The 6,985-nt window shown below is 37.0% G+C and overlaps 1 long non-coding RNA gene across 2 annotated transcripts in view; it reads left to right on the forward strand.

Moving 5' to 3' along the window:
- Positions 1 to 6,985, forward strand: part of LOC106881766 (uncharacterized) — a 77,928-nt gene that overhangs the window by 58,005 nt on the left and 12,938 nt on the right. The window lies entirely within an intron of this gene.

Genomic DNA, 6,985 nt, shown 5'->3' on the forward strand with positions numbered 1-6,985 from the left:
CGTGCTACGGATGAAAGCAAAGCAACAGTTAAGGAGTGGCATATTTTACCACGACAGACACGTACACAGCATCGAATACCACGATGTGAGTGAAAGCTGCTCTCACTGTATTGTCCTGTGTCTGGTAATCCCTTCGATACCGACATCAAAGCAAAAAAAGAATCCTGACCACAGAGTGTGGGTAATTATGTCAAATGTCACTGGCAATGTGCATTCAGCTGATTGCAACTGTTAAAGCAAATCACTGAGCATGCGTACATGTCATACGGGAGAGATCCAATCAGGGGTGGATAACACCTTATAGGAAAGCCCTATAGATAGTAGGAAAAACTCCGTATTTGGCAGATAACTTTATACACATTTGACGAAGAAATTTAAAAATAGTGTTATTAATATATAGTTAGTTGAGAAAACTCTGTATCTAGGGAAAACCGTTATACACATTTTCTGAAGAAAGTTAAGAATATGGTTATTAGTATATAGAAAGTCGGAAAGACTCCAGAAAATACCTTTGTGCATTATACGAAGATGGTTAGATACAGCGATTAGTATATTTGTGTTCGAGTCTGCCGGGACATATTAAGAATGAATATGAAAGTAATCGTCTAGATTCTCGCAGTTCACCGTGCAAATATCGATTCATTATCTGTTAGAAGATATCAGCATGGATCACCAAACAGTTTATTCGCTGAAATTATAAACAAGGCTATCGGCTCTTCTCAGATTCGTTAGTCGGGGTGCTTCTGGCTGATGAAACACAACATGTCGAAACATCGATATCCTAGAATCACTTACATGAATGAACCGATTGTATTATGAACGCTTAATCGGCGTAAAGGAGGAGCTGTTTTCATGTGATGAATGCAACAGCGATTACCATATTTGCGTTCGAATCTACCGGGACGCATTAAAAATAGATATGTAAGATATCTTGTGCGCATGTGTGTGTGTGTGAGTGATATATATTACATAAACATATACATGCATACATGCAAGCACACACATATACATACGTAGTTAAGATCTCTATAGGCGGTTTCATGTGGATTTCCAGCGCTTATTTTTTTTATGTCTTCTCAAATGAACTAAGACACCTATTCAAATAGTTATATATATGGTCATACTTCTTTAATAGAAGAATATAGAGTCCACATTTTCAGTGTATTGAGTCCTCTATTTTGAGTTGTTGCCTACTTGATTCTTATTCGAGAATTACAGTACATTAGAAATAATGACGGGAGCTAGGCTAGAAGTTTGAGAAAACACTCGAAGCGCTAGGATAGTTTAGGAGGAAGTTTCAAACAGATCAACGTGCGCGACTTATCATCACTCGAATCAGAGATGGTTTTCAGGTAGATGGAATTGTTTATAATGTCAACAAGAAACTTTCAGGAAGACCGCGGACATCGAAGAGTCCCACAAAGGAAGAAAGGGTATTAGAAACGTATTGCCAGAATTCAAGAAAATTTACGCAGCAAATGATTCTTGAGACAGAGATTTTAAAATTAAGAGTATATTGCAATTTGAAATACTGCCATTGAAAAAGTTACATTCCAAGAATTGTTTGTACTTCAAATGAAAATAATCGGGAACGAAGAGTGTAGTTTTGCGAGTGGCACTTGGCAGAATGTGCACAATTGCGCCTATTGAGGACCTGAGAATCCACATGTTACTAAGGAATATCTTGTTAATTTACCAGAAGTTAAAGTATGGTGCAGCTTATAGTCAAAAGGATTAATTGGACTATAAATTTTTGACTGTACTTTGACTGGTTCTATTTACTTGAACTCGCCGAGCACCAGGGAGGGCTTTAGAGATGTGGATTTTTATTTCCAACAAGATGAGCGTCCTAACACTTCCACAGTAATGTAAGGGCTTACTTCGTTGAGAAAAATGCTTCCCCTGGACGAGGAGGTTAATTAGAATATTCTCTGAATTCACCAGACATCATACTACTAGACATTTTTATGGAAATACATAAAAGACAAAATTTACAAAACACAACCGGTGACAGCCGTCAAATTGATGGCCGCCATTGAAAGAAAATACTCACAAATACGGAAAGAAATGTTTCTTGATGTTTGCGATTCCACTACTTAGCTTCATCAGTTGTGCCTAGACCAGAATGGTCACCAATTTGAAAGGAAGCATTTATAAAATAGTATAATTCTTCTGTGTAGATTCTATTAAATTTTGAAAATGAAATGTATTTTAATAAATACTGACTTTATAATCCATTTACGGCGGCGAGCTGGCAGAATCGTTAGCACGTCGAGCGAAATGCTTAGCGGTATTTCGTCTGCTGTTACGTTCTAAGTTCAAATTCCGCCGAGGTCGATTAAATAAGTACCAGTTACGCACTGAGGTCGATGTAATCAACTTAATCCTTTTGTCTGTCCTTGTTTGTCCCCTCTATGTTTAGCCCCTATAGGCAATAAAGAAATAAATATGTGTATTCATTTTTGGGAGGACGCCCTATGTATACATATATACTTAGCATTATAGTAGATTCACCATCTTAAATACCTCCAGTCAGACACAAATAACTTTGTAACTGAAACTAATTCAAGGATGATCAGTACAGCATTTGTTGTACCTTAATTCGATGTAAATCAGAAAAATTACAATTGGTATATCGTAATCATTATAAAGTAATTACAGGAAACGTTATGTAACTAATATTAGCTCGTGTGAAGGCGGCGAGCTGACAGAATCGTTAATGCGGGGGTGGGGTGGGGGGTGGAGGGAAAATGCTTAACGGCATTTTGTCCGCCTTTACATTCTGAGTTCAAATGCCACCGGGGTCGACTTTGCCCTTCATCCTCTCGGAGTCATTAATATATATAGTACCAGTTGAACACTGGGGTCGATGTAATCGACTTATCCCCTCCTCTGAAACTGCTGGCCTTGTGCCAAAATTTGAAACCAATATTAGCTCGTTTGTTATTGTCGTTTAATACCAATTCATACCTGATCGTGAAAACCTAGAATCAAAAGCGTTTCATTTGTGATCAAGCCGTCTTTAGGATTTTAGGTATAAATGCATCAAGGAGTACATTATCGAAAATGCACTTATAAGTACTTATTATTTACTTCTCAATTTTTAAAATTTTTGAATGTATCAAAAGATAAAGTATTGTTTATTTAAGAGGATAAAATGCGATGAAAGAATATTAGATATTAAATAAAAGTGTAAATGTAAAAGGTCAATCTGTTTCAGGCCTCAAGACTCGGATTAACAAGAAGAGTAAAACAAGAGTGAAAATGTGATAGATCAGTGAATTTCGTTTAAAAAAGAAAGAGATGAGGTATAAACCAAGAAAGAACAGAAATAGAGAAAGAAGCGAATGATATTTAGAAGGGAAAGTATTTAAGATTCAAGTAGTTTAAAAACTATGAGAATATATTAAGAGTGTCCAGTGTTTTCATTCATTACTGAACGGACATACCTGAAACAGGAGCCGTGTGGAACTATTTCTAGTGTATTCTCTATTCTATTATTCCGAATTACAAGGAAGGATATTAAAATGTTGACTGATACAAACAGGATAAAATACGCGGGCACTGGTTATGAAGATGAAGTAGAACCAGACAAAAGGGATCATATGATTATGAAATATAAATATTTGGCATTTAAAATGGTTATGATTTCAATTTATGTTTCTCTGATACTTGGTACTGCCGTCTTTTTAATGGCTTATATATTTTTGTGGCATCCTATCAGGGGTAATTACAGTTCCCATCATATCTACATCGATCATCAGAAACCTCTTTACCATTCGGAATGAAGCATTTCAGAGGTAATACAATTATTTATCTGCTTTTACTGTTGTAGAGTGTCCCAGCATCTGTTATGTGAAATTGTTAAGAATGTTTATGCTTTGGTAAAGAGAAGGGTGCTCTAAATTATGACTTCAGATCAAGTTGATTATAATCAACCATATATGACTTAGAGGTGATTGATCTCGTGTTTTCGAGGACAGTGGCAATATTCAAATTTCTTCTTTGAGCTAGTTGCTGGTTCAAACTTAACATCCTTGATGGCATTTGCTTTCAAACGAACATGTACAACTGTTTTTACAATACCTGTATCGCTATAAGGTACTGAGTTTATAATATCACCGTATATACTTAAACAGTTTACTTTAGAGATGAATTAAACAATTTTTGAACATAAAATAATCAGATCAAATATCAGCGTATATGTGGAAACGCGTGGCTTAGTGGTTAGGGTGTCAGCATCATGATCGTAAGATTGTGGTTTCGATTCCTGGACCGGGCGACGCGTTGTGTTCTTGAGCAAAACATTTCATTTCACGTTGCTCCAGTTCCACTCAGCTGGCAAAAATGAGTAATCCTGCGATGGACTGGCGCCCCGTCCAGCTGGGGAACACATACGCCATTGAAACCGGGAAACCGGGTCCATGAGCCTGGCTAGGCTTTAAAAGGGCGCATTTATCATATTATTATTTATCAGCGTATATATAATATTATACACATGGATATTAATGACTTCACCTTAAAATCACTGAAGACTTCAAAAAGAACCAAAAGTTGACAACTTAATGCATTAAACAATTATGTAAATTGTGTGTATGTGTGTGGGGAGAGGTATTTACAAATTTATGATACACATACAAATATCAATCAATGTTAGCTGATTTGGAAACATTCATAACTCATTTATTCCACACATATAAATCTGCACAAAATACGTACAACTCAATCTAAACTAAACTACACCTAATCTAAACTAAAACCAGATTTTGTCTGTCTAAATCCATTGATGATTGTAAAGGTTTTGTACAGACATGGTTGTTTTATGAGCTGTAAGCTAAATGTTTGCTTGAAAGTTGCCCCTTTTGGAATGCTATTCCAAGACATCAGTTGTCAGGTGTACTCACTCCATATTTCACATTTTGTGATGGGGTATCTTCAGTCTCAACTGGTCAATATTGGCGCCATCTGTGCATGATTCATTAAAGTTCAGCCTGCAGACAAACTACACGACAATCTCCCTTACTCGTAATATATTGATTTCAAATTTTGGCAAAAGGCCAGCAATTTTGGGGAAAGGGGTAAATCGATTATTTCGACCCCATCGCTCGACTCCGAAAGAGTGAATGATAAAATTGACTTCTGCGGAATTTGAACTCAGAACGTAAAGACGGACGAAAAGCTGCTATGTATTTTGCCCGGCGTGCTAACGATACTGCCCGCTCGCCACCTTTCTTAGTTCTAATATGACATGGAATGTTAGCAACTGTGAAAATTCTTTGATAAGATTTGGACATTTGTTGTTTATCCTCACAGTGCATCGCTTTACTTTAAACTTAAAAGTCAAAGGGTTTTCTCATCCATAAACGCATGAAAGAGAGCAATTGCTCTGCATGTTGTATCTCCTAAGCAGTAGCGTAGCTTGGAGGTTAGGCGAGGGAATGATCCTCCCCGAGCGACGCTTTTATGTAGGTGGTACTTTTGGGTCTATGAGCCCCGGAAAGGGGGCAAAAATCTAAAGGGCTGCCTCTGATAACACACACTCTAGTAATACCAATGCTCTTAAGCTAACGATTCTGCCAACACGCCGTCTTACATCTAAGAAATATTAATCAACAATACGGTATACACTATAGAGGCAGCATTTAATTGAAATAGCCACATGATACATCGGTGGCTACTTTACTTAAATATTGCTTCAATTGAGGATACTGGATTATTAATCAGCCATGCAGCTGTTTGCAACATCAGTGATTGTTTTATTCATTTTTCCTTTTATCAGAGACGAGGGATTCTCGCCCGATCATGTAACTGGTTGCGAGTACACGCCATTGAAAAAGCGCAAGTTTGCCGAAATGTATGTGGAGTGCTTACTGTCCGCTGCTGGGACAAATTTTCTCCTCTGATACTTGTGTTTTCAACACAGCATGTTAATAAGAGTTGTTATCTCAAGACATACTGCAGTAACTGGCCTGTCAACGGGGTATATACATTGAGTAGGATGTATATAGATGGCTATTTTAATTAATCAACAACTACCTCTGGGCAGATGTTTAAGGTAATGTGCCCCTCAGTGTTCCAGGTAGTGTGTCACTCATAGTTGCAGGTAGAGTATCACTTAGTACTCTACCCTCAATAATAATGAGCGGACAAGCATTGGACAATATGAATTGTTCATTTCCTGTCATTGATTTGCCCAGTGTTCATAATATGATATGATGTAGGAGTTGAGAAACCTCTCAGGAGAGAGTACCGGGTTGGGATGGGAAGAAAGTTAATGGCATCCATTTGTGTTCAGATGGAACTATCAATTCAAACTTTAGAGTTCGATGAATATTGTTACTTTCCAGCGAAAGACAGGTTCATGTCCTTAGTCTCTATATTTCCCTGAATTAACTTTTTATTGTCTGTTGGGGTTGAAGTCATACTTTAGCTTTGATATACACTTGTTAACGGTTTAAATATGCTTGAGGCATATTCAAACCAGTAAGAAAATCATTCATTACGTTTTGTCATGGAAAAGAATTCTCCATGTCAGTTCGGAGCGCCCTCTACTCAGATTAATGGATGCGTGCATTTAGGAGTAGTTATCTCCTCTTCAAGAGCGCTCCGAACTGATTGGTCCGAACTCGTTTACACCTATTTGGCTACAGTGAGAATTTTTGTCATGACAAAATATAGTGAACAGCTTTCATACGTGTTCGAATATGTCTGAAACATATTTGAACAAGTAACAAGTCTATATTTGTGCACATCATTGCTTAGCGCTTCTAATCCGTATCTTACCTTTTAATATTATATTAAAAAGTAAACTCTAGCATCAGTTTGGAATGAAAATAAAATTTTTCATTTTGACACTTACCATAAACGTCATTAAAATTTACCAAGTTACGTCATAAAACTGCTTCTGTATGTTTATTCAAGCCAATTATTTATGTTTACTTGTGATTATTAGGATTCTGCTAAACACACACACACACACACACAC

The sequence above is a fragment of the Octopus bimaculoides genome, chromosome 11 (assembly GCF_001194135.2).
Source record: "Octopus bimaculoides isolate UCB-OBI-ISO-001 chromosome 11, ASM119413v2, whole genome shotgun sequence".
Classification (NCBI taxonomy): domain Eukaryota; kingdom Metazoa; phylum Mollusca; class Cephalopoda; order Octopoda; family Octopodidae; genus Octopus; species Octopus bimaculoides.